Below are 22,112 nucleotides of genomic sequence, written 5' to 3' on the forward strand. Positions count from 1 at the left end.
TCGGTGAGGCTTTAAATGACATGGGGACTTAGTATTGATTCGATTCCTTTTAAGGAGAGATCGGAAATGTGGTTGTCCGGCAAAGAGAGATCGGAAATGTAATTAGCTGGCAAAGGGAGACTTAGTGCTGGGGATCGGTTTCGAAATTTATTGATTCTGGGGATCGGCCAAAATATGGTGTCGACAGCTGCCCCTCTTTACATAATTTATATTAAAGGGAAAAATTTTCCCGTGTAGGAATTATGTAAAGATTCAGACCCATATTTTGGGCGATTAGGTGTTCAAGGTTAGGAGACTAAAGCCTACTTAAGTTAGTGACCTAGAGATTGGTAACAGGAGTTAAAATGCTAGAAAATTAAAATCAACTTGGATCAAGGAACCAAAGGTTGATAACAGGAAATTTAAAATGCTGAAAATTATAATTAACTTAGATCAAGGAACCAGAGGTTGATAACAGGAAATTTAAAATGCTGAAAATTAAAATCAACTTAGATCAAGGAACCAGAGGTTGATTAACAGGAAATTTAAAATGCTGAAAATTAAAATCAACTTAGATCAAGGAACCAGAGGTTGATAACAGGAAATTTAAAATGCTGAAAATTAAAATCAACTTAGATCAAGGAACCAGAGGTTGATTAACAGGAAATGCAGGAAAATTAAAATCAACTTAGATCAAGGAACCAGAGGTTGATTAACAGGAAATGCAGGAAAATTAAAATCAACTTAGATCAAGGAACCAGAGGTTGATAACAGGAAATTTAAAATGCAGGAAAATTAAAATCAACTTAGATCAAGGAACCAGAGGTTGATAACAGGAAATTTAAAATGCTGAAAATTAAAATCAACTTAGATCAAGGAACCAGAAGTTGATTAACAGGAAATGCAGGAAAATTAAAATCAACTTAGATTAAGGAACCAGAGGTTGATAACAGGAAATTTAAAATGCTGAAAATTAAAATCAACTTAGATCAAGGAACCAGAGGTTGATAACAGGAAATTTAAAATGCTGAAAATTAAAATCAACTTAGATCAAGGAACCAGAGGTTGATAACAGGAAATCTAAAATGCAGGAAAATTAAAATCAACTTAGATCAAGGAACCAGAGGTTGATAACAGGAAATTTAAAATACTGAAAATTAAAATCAACTTAGATCAAGGAACCAGAGGTTGATAACAGGAAATTTAAAATGCAGAAAAATTAAAATCAACTTAGATCAAGGAACTAGAGGTTGATAACAGGAAATTTAAAATGCTGAAAATTAAAATCAACTTAGATCAAGGAACCAGAGGTTGATAACAGGAAATTTAAAATGCAGGAAAATTAAAATCAACTTAAATCAAGGAACCAGAGGTTGATAACAGGAAATTTAAAATGCTGAAAATTAAAATCAACCTAGATCAAGGAACCAGAGGTTGATTAACAGGAAATTTAAAATGTAGGAAAATTAAAATCAACTTAGATCAAGGAACCAGAGGTTGATAACAAGAAATTTAAAATGCTGAAAATTAAAATCAACTTACATCAAGGAACCAGAGGTTGATTAACAGGAAATTTAAAATGCTGAAAATTAAAATCAACTTACAAAGCAAGTCTAATCTCGACACGAGAAGTTCCTCCCTGATGAAGTGTACTTAACAGGATCCCGAAAGCCGATGATTAATGGAGGACGAGTTGCAAGACTTGACCTACGACCCCACTTCTTCGAATGCCCCTTTTCTGTTCCCGACTTTCTTCTTATTTTACGAAAAGCGCCCTTGCGGGTTTTCACTTTCCTTTCGCCCATTTGACTAGAAGCACCCTTCCAAGTTTTTTTTTTTTAGGCCATTTCCTACAAATCTCATAGCAAAGTACGTGAGGTTATCAATTTTCAAATCCTAATCTTATGGCAAAATTTTAAATAATTAATAGCGCATTAGATAAAGAGATTGAAGAAGGACAATATTAAAAAGTGAGTGTACGAGAAGATAAAAGCAAAGTGAATAAAGTATAACTTTATTATGGTTTTAAGAAACAAAGGTACAGTTTCAAAGAAAATGGGTACAAGGATAGATCTCACATATTCCTTGTGGCTGGCTTTGAAATCCCTTAACTGCCATTATTTCTAGTACTCTGAAGTCTCATGCCATGACGGTTTATTTCCCTTCTCGGTTTCATGCTCCTTTCCTTATTTCTCCCTTTTGGTTCTTGGGATGCCCTTTCGAGTTTTCACCCCTAGATTTTTTTTTTTTTTTAGCTCGCTCTTTCAGGACGCCCTTTCGGGTTTTCATCCTTCACTCATTTTACAGAAAGCGCCCTTCGAGGGTTTTCGCCTTCTTTCACACATTTTGCTAGGAGCGCCCTTTCGGGTTTTCACCCCTACCCCCTTTTTTTTTTTTTAGGCATAGTATCTCTTGACGGCGTCAGCATTCACAGGTCTTGGAAATTCTTCACCGTCCATGTGGGTCAAGATCAGGGCCCCACCAAAAAATGCCTTTTTAACCACATAGGGTCCCTCGTGGGTTGGTGACCATTTATCCCGGGGATTGTTTTGATTCAGAAGCACTTTCTTCAAAACTAGGTCCCCAGGTTGGAATTCGCGTGGGCGAACATTTTTGTCAAATGCCCTGGCCATTCTCCTCTGGTATAACTGCCCATGACATGCTGCTGCTAGCCTCTTCTCGTCTAGCAAGTTTAATTGATCCAACCTCGACTGGATCCACTCTGACTCATCAATCCCTGATTCCTTCAAAATCCTCAGGGAAGGAATTTCAACTTCAATAGGTAATACAGCCTCCATCCCATAAACCAGCGAGTAAGGAGTTGCACCAGTTGAGGTCCTTACGGAAGTCTGGTATGCGTGAAGGGCGTAGGGGAGCATATCATGCCAATCCCTATAAGTGATCGTCATTTTCTGGATTATTCTTTTGAGATTTTTGTTTGCAGCTTCCACCGCTTCATTCATCTGGGGACGGTATGGGGAGGAATTGAGATGTCGGATCTTGTATTGATCACATAATTTCTGAATCTTTGAACCATTCAAATTCTTGGCGCTGTCAGTGACGATTTCATTGGGGAGGCCATGCCGGCAGATGATATTATTTCTGAGAAATTTGAGAAATGTGTTATGTGTAATGTGGGCATATGATGTCGCTTCGACCCATTTAGAAAAATAGTCGATTGCTACTAGGATAAACCTGTGCCCATTGGATGCCTTAGGGTTGATGGGACCAATCACATCGATGACCCACATTGCGAAAGGCCATGGTGAAACGAGATTGAACAATTGGTGAGGTGGAACATTTATCGGATCTGCGTAGATTTGACACTTGTGGCACTTTCGAAAATACTCGACACATTCTTTTTCCATGGTAGTCCAAAAATATCCTCGTCTCATGATTTGTTTAGGCATCATATGCCCATTGGCATGGGTTGCACAGTTTCCCTCATGAGTCTCGAAAAGGATTCTCTACGCCTCTTTTGCATCCACACATCTCAACAACTCGCCATTGGAGCTCCTTTTGTATAGGGTTTCTACACTGGGAAAGTATCCCAATGCTAATCTCCGAATCATCCTCTTTTCGTTTTTGCTCGCCCCTGAGGGGAATTCTCTGGTTCTGATGTAAAGCAAGATGTCATGGTACCAAGGTTTACCATCAGGTTCTTCTTCGATCATGAAGCAGTAAGCCGGCTCACTCCTTGCTTTAATCTTTAATACCTGAGTCGTCTGCCCTTCTTCCATTTGAGCCATAACAGCCAAAGTGGCCAAGGCGTCTGCAAATTGATTCTTGTCTCGACTAAGGTAAGTGAAAGAGATTTCTTCGAACTTCTTAATCAGCTCCAGAAAGTACTTCTGATATGGGATTAACTTCGGATCATTGGTTTGCCATTCTCCTTTGACTTGATAAATGATCAGGGCTGAATCTCCATATACCTCCAACTTCCTGACCTTCATTTCGATAGCAGCTTGTAAACCCATTACACAAGCTTCATATTCTACGACGTTGTTGGTACAGTCAAATCTCAACTTGATAGCTATCGGAAAGTGTTTCCCATCCGGGGATACCAATACAGCTCCGATTCCATTACCGGACAAATTGACAGCTCCATCGAAATACATTTCCCATATATCCGCTGGCTCTTCTTCTCCGCAGTCCACTTCGTTAATATGCTCATCGGGGAACTCAAAATCCAGAGCTTCATAATCCTGGATAGGGTTTTCTGCTAGGAGATCGGCGATCACGCTACCTTTGACTGCTTTCCGAGTCATATAGACAATGTCATATTGAGATAGTATGACCTGCCACTTGGCTATCCTCCCCAGCACGAATGGGCTTTCGAATACATACTTGATAGGATCCATTCTGGAAATGAGCCATGTCTTGTGATTCAACATGTAGTGCTTGAGGCGATTCGCTGTCCAGGCTAACGCGCAGTAAGTTTTCTCTAGGAAAGAATACCTTGACTCACACTCATTGAACTTTTTGCTCAGGTAATAAATAGCCCTCTCCCTCCGGCCGGTATCATCATGTTGCCCCAAAACACATCCCATTGAGCTTTGTTGGACTGCCATATACAGAATCAGAGGCCTTCCTGCCACCGGCGGAACCAATACTGGTGGGTTGGACAGATACTGCTTGATTTTCTCGAAAGCCTCTTGACAAACTGAATCCCATTGAGTGGTGTTGTTCTTTCGGAGTAGTCTAAAAATAGGCTCAGCTTTAGCGGTGAGATTGGAAATAAATCTTGATATGTAGTTCAACTTCCCCAGGAAACTGCGCACCTCCCTTTCTGTTCTTGGGGATGGCTTCTCTTGAATGGCTCGGACTTTGTCTGGATCAACTTCTATTCCTTTCTCGCTCACTATGAATCCCAACAATTTCCCAGATCTAGCTCCGAATATGCATTTGGCAGGGTTCAGTTTCAGCTGATATTTCCTGAGTCTCTCGAATACTTTCCTCATCATCTGTACATGACTCTCTTCTCCCCTAGATTTGATGATCATATCATCCACGTACACCTCCACTTCTTTATGCATCATATCGTGGAATAATGTGACCATAGCGCGTTGGTAGGTGGCTCCGGCATTCTTTAACCCGAAAGGCATGACCCGATAGCAAAATACCCCCCCGTTGAGTGATAAAAGCAGTTTTCTCCTTGTCTTCCTCATCCATTGGGATTTGATTGTACCCTGATGCCCCATCGATACACGAACACCTGCCCAATCCCGCAGCATTGTCTACTAACACATCAATGTGAGAGAGAGGGAAATCATCTTTCAAGCTTGCTTGATTAAGATCCCTGTAATCAACGCACATCCTGACTCTCCCGTCCTTCTTCATTGCCGGGACAACGTTAGCTATCCATTGGGGATATTTGACTACTTCCAGAAACCCAGCATCATACTGTTTCTTGACCTCATCCCTACCTTTGAGCAGCGTGTCAGGGTTCATTATTCTTAGCTTCTGCTTTACCGGGATTGTCCCTGGAATTGGAGAAATTTTGTGCGTCACTATCTGGGGGTCCAAACCAATCATATCATCATAGCTCCATGAAAATACATCTAGGAATTCTTTGAGCAAACTGATCATATCTTCTGGTTCTTTATTCTCCACAACCTTAAGTTCCCTTTTCACTTCTTCCGTGCCTAAATTTATGGTACGCGTTTCGTCTCCACAAGGCACTAGGGAAGGTTCATCTCTTTCATCCCTTCCTTCTGTGAGTTCTACCTCAGAATCATTTGAAGTAATGGCAGTTATGGGGATTTCAAAATTAACCAGAGGAATTTCTGAGTCTATTGAATTATTAGGTGCTAATTGATGAATGGTCCTGAATGAACGAAAATGGATTATATTATAAGGATGGAATTCAAAAGGAAAGAAAAAGAGAATTAGATATAAAATGCACTATTAATTCATTGACATTTATGACATAAGAGAAGGGTCCATTTACAGTATTACACTTGTCATCATGGACAAAATGAACAAGTGTAGATAACCAAAAGCACTTTACTCGAAATTGAGTACAGGAATGTCCTCTGCCGTCCAGTTGTCCAGTTCTTGCCCTTCAACTATTGGCGAAACCAGAGTCTCATACAAGGAATCCAAGTGGATGACATCGATGGATGGTTCGTCGGGTGATTCTTCAACCTCTGCCGGATTTTCAATGACCGGCTTGGTGAAGACCTCTGGTGTCGACCCTTCTCCTTTTGGCTCTGTCATGTTTACACCGTTGCCCGCACCATGATTGGGCAATGGGTTTGAGGTAACATTGGGGAGGGAACCATTTCCCTCAATTTTCAACCACCCATTCCTGATTAAAGTGTGCACTCTCCCTCTGAGTGCCCCGCAGTTATCGGTTGAATGCCCTTGTGCCCCTCCATGATACTTACACTGGGTAGTAGCATCATACCACTTGGGGTATGGTGGCTGAATTGGGTCAAGGGGAACTGGTACTATCTGGTTTATACCGACGAGGTATCGGTATATTTCGCTGAGTGGGAGGGGAAGGGGTGGATCAGGATTTCTTGGTGGTCTCGGGTTATTTGGAGGTGGTCTGGGTTGGGTAGGTGGAGGAGGCGGTCTGGGTTGGTAATTTGTAGGTGGTGGATATTGTGGGCGCGGGTGTGGATAATTTGGGAAAGGAGGTGGAATGTTTGCAATGGTTTGGGCATGAGGGGGAGGATATGGCCAGTATTTATTCTGAGGAAGTGGGGAGTAATTGTTTTACCGGGTGATGGAATGCACATCACCCTCCTTTTTCTTGCCAAAACTGGCAGTCTTCTTCGCAGGATTCTCAGTCAACTCCTGCAGTCGTCCCATCCTTAAATTAGTTTCTATCCTCTCACTGGCTTGGATAATATCTGAGAAGCTGTTGGAGCTATTTCCAATCATCAGATTGAAATAAGGAGCCTTCAATGTCTCGATGAACAGGAAGCATAGCTCATTGTCGGTTACCGGAGGATATACTTCTGCAGCCTTTTCTCTCCATCTCTGGGCATATTCCTTGAAGCTTTCCCTGTCTCTCTGTACCAGGTTTTGGAGGTCTCTCCTCGTGGAGGCTATATCGCAGTTAAATTTATACTGCTTCAGGAAAGCATCAGCCAAATCCTTCCAGGAGCGCAGTTTGCTCCTGTCCAACTGTATGCACCATCTCAGGGCTGCCTCGGAGAGACTCTCGTGAAAGAAATGGATGAGAAGTCTGTCATCTTCTGTCAAGGCAGACATTTTGGCAATGTAGGTTGCCAGGTGAATGAGGGGGTCTGAGTTCCCGATGTACTTATCGAAGTCCGGGATTTTGAACTTTGGCGGCACCACCACATCTGGCACCAATCTCAGTGACGCCACATTGACTGAACCATACATGTTCAGCCCCTCTATTGCTCTCAATCTCTCCTCTAGAGCAAACAGCTTCTCATTTTCCCTGGTCCTATTTTCTCCTCCTATTGCATGAAATGCTCCCCCAGTTGGGAGATGAGAGGTGGAGTGAACTGGAGGAATTAATAATGAAGGATATAGGTCGGCATTTGAGACGGCTGGGTAATGGGAGAAAGGTAGGTCATTATTTATAGTAGCCGGATTAACAGTGATTGTCAGATCCGGGATAGGTGACTGAAAGGTGAAAGAGGTTGAAGCTTGATGCGAATCAATTGTTGTAGGTGGTGGGGGAGGTAGTGGTAAGTTAGGTTCTGAAGCAGGTTTATTCTGGGACATCTCCCTCATTAGTCTCATAAGTTCTGAAACCTGATCTTTCAGCTCGGACACTTGCCCTTGTAGGTTCTGTACTTGTTCCTGGTCTTCCATTATCTTCTTTGTTCGTGATCTTGTTAAGTACACTCGTTTGGGTTGAACCGTGTGCCTGGTCAGACTTGCTTTGTTCGAAGCAATGTTGATCTTCTGTAGGGAAGTAAAAAAGCTTTTAATGAATTTTGAATTTCGTAAAAAAAAACTAAAGGTCCTGGTTCGGATAAAGGATACAGTGGCATTTGGGAGCCAAAATGAAGTTTGTAGAAGGATAATTGCATCAATTTTATCATGGCATCGTTCGATAGTCTGACTGTGAATGACTGGATTGAATGCGCATCTATGATACCTGTCCATATGGCACATCCAATTTTTCGCATAACCCTAGCGAGGGGGTTCCTATGGGAGTCATACTATTCATTCATAATTTTGCTAAACAATGGCCCAAAAATCATTCTATTAACTGAATAATTCATACACAGCATTCTTTACATCGGCCTAGGCTCAGGGAGGTTCTTTATAATGAGATTACATTTTCTGAGATACTCATATAACCTTTCTTCCTGTCTGGCAGGGTTGAACACTTTTAGAGCATATTCGGATTCAGGTAGGAGTTCTTGTTTTTCCTGTGCTATCATTCTCTCTAGCTGGTCAACATTCTCTTTCAGCTCCTGATAGAGAGCAGCTTGTCTCTCTTTTTCCTTCCTTTCTTTAGCACATTCTTTCAGAATATCGTTAATAAGCAGTGCTTGTTCCTTCAGTTCAAGCTTCTTCTTTTTGCTTTCTTGTTTATATTCTTCCATGAGTATTTCCTGATATTTCATTTTTTCCTGAAGCTTGTTATTCTGTACTTCTGCTTCTTTTATTACAGCTTAGAGAGAGCTTTTTTCCTTTTCCCACTGTATCTCTTGCTCTTCGAACCCCCTCTTTTCGGTTCTTGCCTCTTCCCTGAGTCTTCTTACTTTTCTTTTGAGGATATGCTGTTGGTCCTCTAATTGTTTTATTTGTTCTTGCAGTCGTGAGTTTTCAGTGTTTGCCTTTTGTAGGGAGTCGGCTAAACGATCACCATCTTCTTCTGAAAGGGCGTTTCGGTGAGGGTTGCTGTCTTCGGGTTTTGTTGGATCTGCCGTTAAGTGTTCTTGATCTCTGTCAGCCCTCCATTTGAGATAATCGCCCGTGGCACTCGGGCCTTTAGGCGACCTCTCCATCAGAGTGATGTTTTCCCAAGATCTGCGAGCTATTTTCAACCCTTCCTCTTCCTTGAGCTCATGGTGGAAATGTCCTTGATGGTATTCTTCAATGTTGACTCTGAACTGTGTCGAGCCAAATTGTCTCATCACTAATGCCGGAGTGTAACTTGTGTATCCAGTCACTCCGATTAGGGATACTGATTGATTATCCCCTGTGCTGATCAAAATGGGTTGACCCGACATCCACAATTTCCTCCAACAGTAGTCAGGGCTGTTAAAGCTCAAGATCCGTTCTTGCCATTGCAACTCATCTTTTGGGTTGATTACTAGTCTGGTCATTTTCTCAATGAGAGGCTGGTCAAGGTACCAAGTCAATCCCTTCGTCTCTACAGGACATATGTGACTGATGATCCAGAGGTATAATAATTGAGGGCAGCATTTAACGGATCCCTTGCCTCGTCGTCTACAATAGGTGAGAGTCAACAAGGTTTCTATAAGAATTGCGGTATCGGGTTGACTTTCTGTTTCTCTACTGCCCAGAACATTTCCACAACGTCGCAGGTTATGATTTCGGAAGGTCAAGGGAACAAGATCAGGCCGTAGATTGCTAAAGCGAGCATCAATGAAGCTTGATTCCACTGTTCATCTTGGATGCATTGATCCAACCACTTCTTGAGATAAGTCCAATACCATCCATGCGTATTCCCTTTGACAGTTTCCCTCGCCTTTGCTTCTTCTGGTGGAATTCCCAGCATATGTGCGAACCGTTTCCAGGTCTGCCTATGCTCGAGGTGTAGGTAGATCCGATTCTGCGCTGCATAAGGAATTTCTAGCAATGCTTGATATTCTTCCATAGTGGGAGCAGTATCGATATCGTTGAAAGAGAACACCCCATACTTAGGATTCCACACTGGCAACATGGCCTTTAATGCCGGGACTTGAACTTTAACTCGTATCAAGGTTGCAATCCTCCCATATCTCTTCTCAAATTGTGCTTTGACCTGATCGGAAAATGACTTCCAACCACTGGTCAAACCCTCGAGACTGTTCATTCTGACCTCAATTTTGCTCAGGTCCAATGGAGTTAATGAGCTGTTATCACTTTGTGGAGGTACTGGACTATTAGGCATTTTGGGCCATGGTTTAGCATTATGTTCTGATTTAAGAACTTCTTCTGCCGACTGACTCGAGGATGCCATCTTAAAAATGATACTTATCCTTTTACAGACCTTATTTTGGTGATGCCTGCAGGAAAGATTTGTTAGCAGGATAAATTCAGATAGTTTTGAATTATACTGTTGGCAGAGTGACACCTACACATTTATCAAAGTAGGAAAGTTTGTAGGTTTTCTTAACAGTATGATTCAAGATTACCCTTAAAAACAAAATAAACACAAATGGAATAGGGTAAGAGTAAGTATGCCCCTTTTGTCCTAAAATAAGGAGAGTCCTAGTACCGGCTAGGTGCTACCTAATTGGATAGTTCTATCTTATAAGGTAGCTTGCTACGGCTTCCAACTATCGTGACAGTTTAGCTCAAGGTCTAATTTTCTAAAAGCCACAGGTTCCCAAATTACCCCTACTGTAAACAGTAGAGCCCCATTCTATTCCCCATGATACTGTCGGGAAAGTTCCATGGGTATCACAGTAGATAGAACGAGTTTCAATCTGAGCAGAAGCCTTCATGGATACTAATGGGGTAAAACCCACGGGTACCGCTACATGACCCCCTCCTATTTTCCTAAAAGGGTAAGAAAGCCTGGGTATAGGGCTGAAGTGTGTGAGGACATCGTGTGAGTGTTCAGTATGTGAAGGGACACCTTTACCTCTTCCCAATACAGGGGGATTTTTATTTTTCTTTTTTAGACGGAGAATGCTGTAGGATATAAAACAAAAATAAACAAAGCGGTTAGCGAAAATAACAAACATTAATACACTAAGGTTTTCGAGTTTCGTAAATTGTACCTATTTAAATATAATTCTAGTTTCATAAAATTAAATCTGCTTTTGGACCTCTGGGCCGAAATTTCGAAATCGGTCCCCAGTGGAGTCGCCAAGCTATCGCAAGGTGTTTTGCGGTCGTCTGGACGAACCCTCACTGAAGTGGAAAAGAGTGAGGAGTCGCCACTTTAATTTTGAGGGAAATTAAAGAAAACCATTTGCGAAAATAAATTAAAATGAAACCACTTCAAAAACAGAGATTCTATGTTCGGGGTCAGTAAACGGGTGGGGAAGGTGTTAGGCACCCCACCTCGTCCCTCAATGAGGGTAAGCAGATTTAACTTCAAGCTCTTTATAAACTAGAATTAGTAGTTAGGAGGTTCGAATGGAGGTGTTAGTCCTTTTGGTAAAAGGGAATATTTGATTTTTCACCAATTCGGGTTACCCAGATACATAAATAAATGAGTCGATCCTTAGTGAGTTACTATTGCATATCAGTTTTGTTTAAGGGGGTCATTTTGCATATTTGTTAGAATTCAATTTGAGAATCGGATAAGAACTCTCCTCCGATCTCTTTTAAATATTCATTAAAAAAATTTTAGGTGAGAATCGGATAAGAACTCTCCTCCGATCTCTTTTTAAATATTCATTAAAATTTTGGATTGAGAATCGGATAAGAACTCTCCTCTGATCTCTTTTAAATATTCATTAAAATTTTGGATTGAGAATCGGATAAGAACTCTCCTCCGATCTCTTTTAAATATTTGTTAAATTTTAGGATTGAGAATCGGATAAGAACTCTCCTCCGATCTCTTTTAAATATTTGTTAAAATTTGGATTGAGAATCGAATAAGAACTCTCCTTCGATCCCTTTTAAATATTTGTTAAAATTTAGGATTGAGAATCGGATAAGAACTCTCCTCCGATCTCTTTTATTTTAATGGGAGTCGAATAAGGACTTTTCCGACCTATCGAAATTTGATTACAGCTACACATCATAAGAGCCTAAGACTAAGGGTTCGGCCATTCAAAGATGTCGGGGATCGGAATAAGGCTTCTTTTAACTCCTTGGTACCTCGTGACTAGACAGAGGATACTGAACTGAATTTTACTGACCTCCTATGTGGTCGCCTAGCCAGTACCTTTTGGTACCCGATCTGTTCCATTTATTTATCTGAGATTTGGTTTTTATTCTGCCTCATGGCGTCTTACCCAATCGTCCCCTGTGTTAGCCTAGTGATTCAACTTTACTACTTTCCTGACTTATTATTCAGACCTTCCATTTTTAAAGAAATGCTTTAGATACAGTTACCTACATTTTATCCAACTAGAACTCTTGCATTTAGAAGTAATGAAGATTAACAAAAAGAATGGACTGATTAACAAAGAAGTAAACCCGGGAATAACCTTCTACGCGTTTTTAACGCAATATAAACTTGGTTAAAATTACAAACACAAAAATAAAGGAAATACGTAAAATAAAAATGAGCACTTGATAAAGTAGCGATATAAACACTCACCTGTAGGGAGCCGAATCTATTGAACTAACTACGGGATCACAAAATGCAATGGGGCTGCGGGCTGATAACCTGAGGACTAAGGTTCGCCTTGAAATGAAGGATACCTTGCTAAAATGCAGTCCGATCAAAATTATAACCGAGTTTGAATGAAGTTAAGCTTGGACAATGGGAGTAGAAATAAATATAACAAAGACAGAAAGTGAGAGTGTCACAGGATAATGAACGAACTGAAAATGGAGAGTTTCAGTATTCAAAAATCCCTTTTGCAAGAAAATCCTTCAGAAAACTGGTTTCAAAAGTTTTTCTTATGAAAGCTCAAAAATAGCAGAGTAGCGAGCTGAATTAAGTTTTAGAGTCCTTCCGCTATATTCACTATTTTGTCCTCCCTTGAACAGTTTTCATGCAGGTATTTATAGGAACCGGGTGCTCCCCATGAAGGGTCAGGATTTGTTTTGAGGGAGATGGAGGGTCAGGATTTTAAAGGACATGATCTGAGGCTCAGGAATTAAAGAGAAGCAGAACGAATGACTGAGTCTCCTTTCAGAATATTTGTCCTTTCTCTCTTCTAATTTGACGGCCCAAAATTTTCTTATCAAGGGCGATCTGAGGGCTAGGAGTGAAAGGCGCTGGTCTTGTCGTCTTCTTCTTTAATCCAAGGGCTCCGGGCTCATCCTTACAAGTCGGATCAACGGTGGAGATTAGGATGTACAGCACTGTCATGACATATTCTGGCACATGTCAGCAATGCGGGCGATTCTGGGGCATGCGGTAGAGATTTCATCTGCAACGCTTTAACTACCTCGGCTCTGATTATGACGACAGCGGTAGGCATCTTATTCTCTTTGTTTTCCGCTCTCTCCTTCTTTCCGGTCTTTCCAACATGATGCTTTTCCTATCTCTCATGCCGGGCTTCCTTTTTTCCGATCTCTCCTACTCCGGTCTCTTCCTTCATCCGGTCCGGTTCAGTCAAAGTATTTATTCCCTCGATTTTCGAGGCATTCGCTTCATTTTCTGCTCGCAATAAATGCTCGGATTTTCCTATATATATACCTTCAATCGGGAAGCCCCCCCACATTTGATTTTCTCCTCTTCCTTCTCACAATTCCTGTTCTAACTGCTCCGGCAGTAGTCCCGGCCATGATAGTGGCTTTTGATCTTTTTCCGATTGTTCTTCTTATTCCCCGACTGAAAATTTACGACCTCGGTGATCGGAGAATTATGATAACCTCATTTGATGACAGTGGGAGAACCGGACTAACTTACCGACCCGGATTGAGGACTTCGATCGTGTCGATCTCGAATCGTTCGACCGATATAGTCGGTGAACTGACTTCGGGCGAGAAGACTGCTAATATTTCCCTTACCATTGGTAACTGCGCCTTGAAGTTCATTTAGCTTCTCACCACATTGGGTGTCTCGACAGCGGCTCGGTTCCGAGCAATAACATTGATGACGACCTCTCTCATCCTCATGAGAGTCATAGTCCCCCCATCTGAGCTGTACATCTGTCCGATGTCGATGGCTGGCCTAACACATCTTTTGACTCAGCCACGAGACTAGGCTTTGACATAGGTCTTTATTAGATGGGATGTACTGCCGATCTCTATAGATCGCCCAAATGATGTAATTTTACTTTCAATGTAATCCGATCTCTAGAGATCGCCCAAATGATGTAACCCGACCTTTAATGTAATCTGATCCCTAGAGATCGCCCAAATGATGTAATCTGAACTTTTCGGAAATAAAATTTTATTTTGACAACTATCATTTTTATAATTGTTGCATTGACTATTTTCCGATCTCTGATGTGTTTATCCGATCCGGTCCCTAACTGAACAACCCTTAACCGATCCGCCTTAATTCACCGATCTCTAACTAGCCGATGGAATTTCTGGAATATTCGTGATACGTGTCAGAACAGCTGGCGAATCCCACTAACCGATGCACCGCCTGGAACACTGTGAGCATTAAATGCTCAGACGGGTATAAATAGGGGACGGGTCAGCCAGTTGCTCTCTTATGTCATTTTCAGCATTCCGCGAGCGGTTCCAAAATCCTCTCAATTTTTCAAGTTTTTCCGACACCGATCAAGCTCCGATAAGGGTTTTGATCCTTCTTTTAGTATAAATTTTCTATTTCCTTTGAAAATGAGCAGCTCCAAGGGTCAGAGACCAGCGAGCCCCCCTTCCATTCAGATCTCGTGGTCGTCTGATGAAGTGGAGGTGGTCGGACCAAGCGTGCGACCTGAACCTCCTAGGGTCTCCGTTCCAGCTTGGGGGCAAACAGCACCATTAAGGCATGTACCTTCTTCAGGGAGGGAAAATCTTCCCATGGACGAGCTGCCATCAATTCTTCAAGAAACCGACCTACAATCGTTCAGCCAAGAATACAACATTCATTCTTATTCATTCGAACTCATTAAGTGTCACGGTGATTTTCGAGCCGATCATTTCTTCGAAGAGAACGACATGATCATGGTATACGAGGAGCAATTAAAAGCCGGACTGCGGTTCCCTCTCGATGACTTCTTCAAGGAAGTCCTAAAATTTCACCAAGTGTGCATCGCCCAAGTTCACCCGAACTCGTGGCGGATACTAGTAGCCTTCCGGGGCCTCTGCCGAGCTAAGGGACTCCGTCCTACAGCTAAGTTATTCACCGAACTACATAGATTAACTCATCGAAAGGACGACGAGTATTGGTTCTTCCAGGCGAAGCCACATTGTGGGCTTTTTACCGATCTGCCTTCCTCCCTGAAGAATTAGAAGAACCGCTTCTTTATCCTTAGGAGCAAAATTCCGAATGGCTTTGAAGGTTTCCCTCGTAGCTGGCTGCACCAGGGCCCCTTACTTCCGAAGCGCCTCATCCTAAGTAGGGAAGAAGGCCTGATGGTGATGGAGCTGAAAGATCAGGCGGGCAGAGAGAAGTTCTCTTGTTTAGATGCGGTGACTGCTGAACTGCATCACTGGACAATGGAGTTAATCACTGGCAAAGATCGCGGGCTTCAGCTCTCTGATCTCAGCATCGGTATTTTTCTATATCTCAGATCTTTGGACCTTAGTGATCTCACTGACCTCTTCTTTGTGCAGGTATGGCAAGTGGCGAAGCTTCCAAGGAGAGCCGGAAGCGAAAGAGAGAGGTCTCCCGGAAAGTGCAGGAGATGAAGCGATCCGAGTAGCTCCAGACACCCAGGCATGAAGTTGAGGAAATGCAAGGGGGCTCATCTCAACCTTTGGGGCAGCCGATCCCCGAGGTAGACGTGATCCGATCTCCTCCTCGCCAAGAAGAGCCGCCTCTACCTCCTCCAGTCGCTTCGAGTGCGGAGGGCCAATAACTAGAGCAATGGCTAAAAAGCTTCAAGGCTTGGTACAGAAGCACATCACCAAGTCCAACCTCTTGCAAGTATTCGGTTTGGACTTGGAAGAGGGAAGCCAACCTTGCTGTACATTCCTTTGCATATTTGAGGAGCCAAGAGACCAATTGGCATCCGTCCAAGGTGGCATACATGTGGCAGCCACGTCAGCAAGTCCATCCTAGTTGGCATCCAATGTGGCGTCCAGGTGGAGTGCCTAGGTGGCAGCACAATTGGTAGCCCATCTCCACCAACCTTTTGAAGATGCTTTTGTCCATTTTGCAAATATTGGAAGCCATAACTTTGTCCAAGAGCTCTAGCCATACTTCAACTATTTATAGGAAAAGCGAAGTTACTACTTTCAACTTCAAGACAAAACATCTCTTTTCAGATTGTCTCTCATTTGTAGCCTGCTAAATCTGACCTTCCTATTAATGTTTGAACTTTGTATCTATTTTTAGGAGAGATTGGTATATTAACCAAGACTTGCACATGTCCCATGGTTGTTGAAATGTCTTGGCAGAATACACCAACCCATATTTCTGCTTTCTTTTATTTCATTTTGGGGACAGAATTCAGATGGTAATTTTTTGAGCAAAATTGCTGGAGCTTTGCTTTAAAGTTCTTCTTAGAACTCTCTCTATTTTTCTTAGCAAATTCTTATCTTAATTTTTTAAGTTTTATTATATGTTCAAGGTTGTTCATCAGCATAAGTGAATTAGTCTTGTTCTTGGCTGCCTTTCTTGGGAATTATATTTTCAGTTCTCCATCTTCAAGGTGAAGGGTTGAAGGTTTAAGTGAGTTTCTTGGCTTGTTTTGAAGACGGTCCTTTGGTTTTTCTTCTTAGTGGAATCAGCTACTAAAGGTAGAAACTGTATCATTTGGCATCAGAGCTTAGGCTCTCTTCAAAATAGGTTGGTCATCCATTTTGTTGTGTTCTTGTTTTTCCTTTCTCCTTCTTTTATCTTTCTTGTGTTTCAGCCTTGAAGGTTCTTCAAGTCCTTGTGTTTTCTAGTGTTTTTAAGAAAATCTGAACATATTCAGGGCTTAGTAGTGAGTTAACACTCAATACTACTAATCTTAGGGTATATTAGAGTCTTTCTTGCATCTGTCCTTGTTTCCCTAGTTTTGTCACATTTGTGTTGTTTTCTACCTTAAACCTTTTCTTCACAACCTGGTTATTTGCATCTTTGTGGCTTGTGAAGTGTGTTGTTGAAGCGTTTAGTGTTGGATGTGTTGAGTATATCTGTTGTGTAGTTACATGATATAAAAAAAAAGAAGAAAAAAAAAAGAAGAAAAAAAAAGGTGCTAAAGTGTATGTTTGAGTGCTGGAACATTGTAAGTTCAACATTTCTATTTGGTGGCTGTTTTGGGGGAGCTATAACCAAACCAAACTAGAAAATTCTAAAACTTCATAGGGGTGCTTGTTGGCGAAATTAAGCCTAGAAATCAAATTTGGTATAAAAATTCTACCGTTTACTTGGTGAACCAAATTTAGCACTTATTAGGCTAATTAGGAGTCCAAAACTTCAAGGTGCTTTCTGCAACCTCTAGACTTGATTTTCCTACTAAAATTATGTCTTGTTGCTGCCCTTAAAATAATTTTACAAAATTCAAACTTTGCCTTTTTTTCGGGGAGAGGCAAAAATAGCAAGCTAATTTAAAAATTGGCAAGTTAATTTCGACTCCTATTTCACTTCATTTCTCTAGAGCTTGGTGTCTTTATTTCTTGCTTCAAGTGTCATAACAAACACTTATTCTACACGTTTTGCTTGAGTTTGTGCTTGAACATATATTAAAACTTGATTTAAACTTGCTGGAATTGCATTAGGTCTAACAAGAACTTGGTAAGCAAGCTTGAGTGGAAAAAGGCATCGAGTGGCAAGAACTACAAGAGGGTAAAAGCCTATAAACTGAATACAAACACTTGAGTGACCAAAAAATTAAGTGAATTTGTGAGGTTTTTTGTTTTATTAAATTTTTTGTGCAGGTATTAAAAATGTCACAAGAACAAACTAGTGGACTTAATATGGATAATCCTTTTTACCAACAAGAACTTGTTCAACATTTGGAAAGAATTGGTAGACAATTGAGCAACCTAGCTGACCGAATTGAAAGAATTGAGTAGAATAGTGGGAATGGTAGACAAAACACAAATGAGGGGCAGAATAGGGCTAGGGGATTTAGTGTGAACAATGCACCACCTATAGATGATTGGGGGGATGAAAATGATGATGATTCTGATGAAGAGGATGACCAGCACTCTGCTGCACATGATGACCACCATAGACCGAGAGGAATTAGAGGTAATAGGGGTGGAAGAGGTGGAGGCAGAAACTTGAGAAGAGGTAATATGGAGGAAGCAAGAGGGAGAGGGAGAGTGGATGGTAACATTAGTGGGATCAAAATGAAAATTCCACCATTCCAAGGCAAAGCCAATCCGGATGCATATTTGGAGTGGAGAGGAAGGTGGATCTCATTTTTTATTGTCACAATTATAGTGAGGAAAAGAAGGTGAAGCTTGCAGTAGTTGAGTTTACAGATTATGCCATAGTTTGGTGGGATCAATTGCTCACTAAAAGAAGGAGAAATGGGATGAGGGGTGTTGAAACTTGGGATGAGATGAAGCAAATCATGAGGGATAGATTTGTACCTCAACATTACTATAGGGAGTTGCATCAAAGGTTGCAAGGGCTGGTGTAAGGAAACAAAAGTGTGAAAGAATATTTCAATGAGATGGAGATGACTATGATAAGAGCCAATGTAGAGGAGGATAGGGAAGCCACTATAGCTAAGTTCCTAAAGGGGCTGAATCTTGATATTGCCAACACAATAGAGCTACAACACTATGTAGAGCTTGATGACATGTTAAATATGGCAATCAAGATAGAAAAACAACTAAAGAAGAAGAAAGCATTCAAAATGGGTATAGGTATGAATTTGGGCAACAATGCTCCATGGAAACCAAATTGGAAGAAGGGTGAAACTAGTGATTCCAAGGCTATTTCTAAGAAAAAGAAAGAGGAGACTAGGGGTGGAGAAAAGCCTACTGTGACTGAGAAAGGCAAGGGACAGAATACCTCTAGTGGAAGAACTAGGAATATCCAATGTTTTAGGTGCTTAGGGAAGGGACATTATGCATCTCAATGTCCTAATAAGAGGGTGATGGTGATAAGGCCGAATGGGGAGGTCGAATCAGAAGATGATGATGCTAGTGAGAGTATGCCTCCTTTGTAGGAAGTTAGTGATGTAAAGCATGCCATGGGAGGTAATATTCTGGTGGTTAGGTGTGCACTAAGTGCACAAGCAAAGGAAGAAGAAGGAGATGCACTACAAAGGGAAAATATTTTCCACACTAGATGCTTGGTGAATGGTAAAACTTGTAGCATGATTGTAGATAGTGGTAGTTGTGTGAATGTTGCCAGCACACTCATGGTTGCGAAGCTTGGCATGCACACCATCAAGCATCTAAGACCATACAAGTTGCAATGGCTGAATGAATGTGGGGAAATTAAGGTGAACAAGCAAGTGATGTTAGCTTTTTCTATTGGAAGGTATAAGGATGAGGTGTTGTGTGATGTGGTGCTAATGATACTGGACATATTTTGCTAGGGAGGCCATGGCAATATGATAGGAAGGTAGTGCATGATGGATTTAGGAATAAGTACTCCTTTGATCATGATGGACGAAGGGTTACTTTAGCAGCATTATCACCCGCACAAGCTTTTGAAGATCAATTAAGGATAAAACAGACCATGAATGAGCAACAACAAAGAGAGGCCGAGCTAAGAGTGCAGAAAGAGAAAGAAAGAGAGGAAAAAGTAAGAGGGAAAAATGAGGGAGAGAAAGAGGAGAGAGAAAATTCAAAAAGAGTGAAATCAAAAGGAAAGGGCTCGGGGCAAAAGGAGAGTTGTGAGAAGAGTGGAGAGAATAAAGTCAGTTTGCTAGCAAAAGCCAAAGATGTGAGGACTGCATATTTTTCTAGTATGTCAATAGCTTTGCCAATTTTTAAGGGAGCTTACACCAATATTTCTAACCTTAACCCATCCATTCCTAGTTGTGCTTTGCACTTATTGCAGGAGTTTGAGGATGTCTTCCCTGAAGAATACCTAATGGGCTACCACCCATTAGAGGCATAGAGCACCAAATAGATTTTGTGCCTGGAGCTGTAATCCCAAATAGGCCAGCCTATAGAACCAATCCGAAAGAGGCTAAGGAACTTCAAAGACAAGTGGAGGAGCTTCTAGCAAAAGGCCATGTTAGGGAGAGCATGAGCCCATGTGCCGTACCTGTTCTTTTGGTGCCTAAGAAAGATGGGAGCATGCGCATGTGTGTAGATTGTAAAGCAATCAACAAAATCACTGTAAAGTATAGACATCCCATACCTAGACTTGATTATATGCTTGATGAGTTGCATGGTGCATGCTTATTTTCTAAAATTGACTTAAAGAGTGGTTATCACCAAATTCGCATGAAATTAAGAGATGAATGGAAAACTGCCTTTAAGACTCAATATGGACTATATGAATAGTTAGTCATGCCATTTAGCTTGACCAATGCACCTAGTACATTTATGAGGCTTATGCACCATGTGTTGCGTGCTTTCCTAAGAAAATTTGTTGTAGTGTATTTTGATGATATCCTAGTGTATAGCCAAAATATGCATGATCATTTGCTGCACTTGAGACAAGTCTTTGAGGTGTTGAGAAAAGCGCACTTGTATGCCAATCTTAAGAAATGCACTTTCTACATGGACAAAGTTATTTCTTAGGATTTGTGGTGAGTGGTAAGGGAATTGAGGTTGATGAGGACAAGGTAAGAGCCATTAGATAGTGGCCTACACCTAAGTCTGTGATTGATGTGAGGAGCTTCCATGGGTTAGCTAGTTTTTATAGGAGATTTGTAAAGGACTTTAGTACCATAGCCACACCCTTGAATGAAGTTATAAAGAAGAATGTGGGATTCAAGTGGGGGGAAGAACAAGAGCATGCATTTAATTCACTTAAGGAGAAATTGTGTTCTGCACCTTTACTTGCTTTACCTGATTTTTCTAAAACTTTTGAGATTGAATGTGATGCCTTTGGAGTGGGTATTGGAGTTGTTTTGAAGCAGGAAAGGAGACCAATTTCCTACTTCAGTGAGAAGCTAAGTGGGGCTACATTGAACTACTCCACCTATGACAAAGAGATGTATGCTCTAGTGCGTGCACTTGAAACTTGGCAACACTACTTGTGGCCGAAGGAGTTTGTCATTCATAGTGATCATGAGTCACTCAAGTATTTAAAGGGGCAGAACAAGCCCAACAAGCGCCATGCCAAGTGGAGTGAATTCATTGAAGGTTTCCCATATGTGATTCAATACAAGCAAGGCAAAGAGAATGTGGTGGCTGATGCACTTTCAAGAAGGCACACTTTACTTTCCATGCTTAACGCTAGACTTTTAGGCTTCGAACATGTGAAAGAAATGTATGCTAATGATGATGACTTTGGGAAAGTGTTTGCCTTTTGTGAACATGATGCATATGATAAATTCTATAGGCATAATGGTTTCTTGTTTAGGGAAAATAAATTATGTGTGCCTAAATGCTCAATTAGAGAGTTGCTTATTAAAGAATCACATGCTGGTGGTTTAATGGGACATTTTGGGGTTGCAAAGACCTTAGAAATTTTAAAGGAACATTTTTATTGGCCACACATGAAGAGGGATGTAGAGAGAGTGTGTGCTAGATGTGTGACTTGCATGAGGGCAAAGTCTAAAGTAAGGCCGCATGGTCTATACATGCCATTGAGTGTTCCTAGTGAACCTTGGGTAGATTTATCCATGGATTTCATTTTGGGTTTACCTAGGACAAAGAAAGGCCATGATAGTATTTTTGTTGTTGTTGATCATTTTTCCAAGATGGCTCATTTCATACCATGTCACAAGACTGACGATGCATCTTACATTACTTCTTTGTTCTTTAGGGAGTTAGATTGCATGGCATTCCTAGAACAATTGTTAGTGATAGGGATGTGAAATTTCTAAGCCATTTTTGGAAAGTCTTGTGGGGAAAATTAGGAACCAAACTTTGTTTCTCCACCACTTGCCATCCACAAACGGATGGGCAAACAGAAGTTGTCAATAGGACCATGGGCACTTTTCTATGTGCAATGATTAAACAAAACTTGAAAGCTTGGGAGGAGTGCATACAATTCATAGAATTTGCTTATAACAGGTCTATGCATTCATCTACTGGTTATTCACCCTTTGAACTTGTATATGGTTTTAACCCATTAACTCCTTTAGATTTGTTGTCTTTGCCTACTAATGAGCTTGCTAGTTTAGATGGCAAAAGGAAAGCTGAAATGGTGAAACAAATGCATTAAAAAGCAAAGCAACAAATGGAGAAAGTGA

At 41.2% G+C, this 22,112-nt stretch overlaps 1 pseudogene; it reads left to right on the plus strand.

Moving 5' to 3' along the window:
• LOC110649014 (uncharacterized) overlaps positions 1–18,237 on the plus strand; it is a 30,335-nt pseudogene extending 12,098 nt beyond the window's left edge.
• Positions 18,238–22,112: the final 3,875 nt, after the last annotated feature.

The sequence above is a fragment of the Hevea brasiliensis genome, chromosome 17, assembly GCF_030052815.1.
Source record: "Hevea brasiliensis isolate MT/VB/25A 57/8 chromosome 17, ASM3005281v1, whole genome shotgun sequence".
NCBI classification, from domain to species: Eukaryota; Viridiplantae; Streptophyta; class Magnoliopsida; order Malpighiales; family Euphorbiaceae; genus Hevea; species Hevea brasiliensis.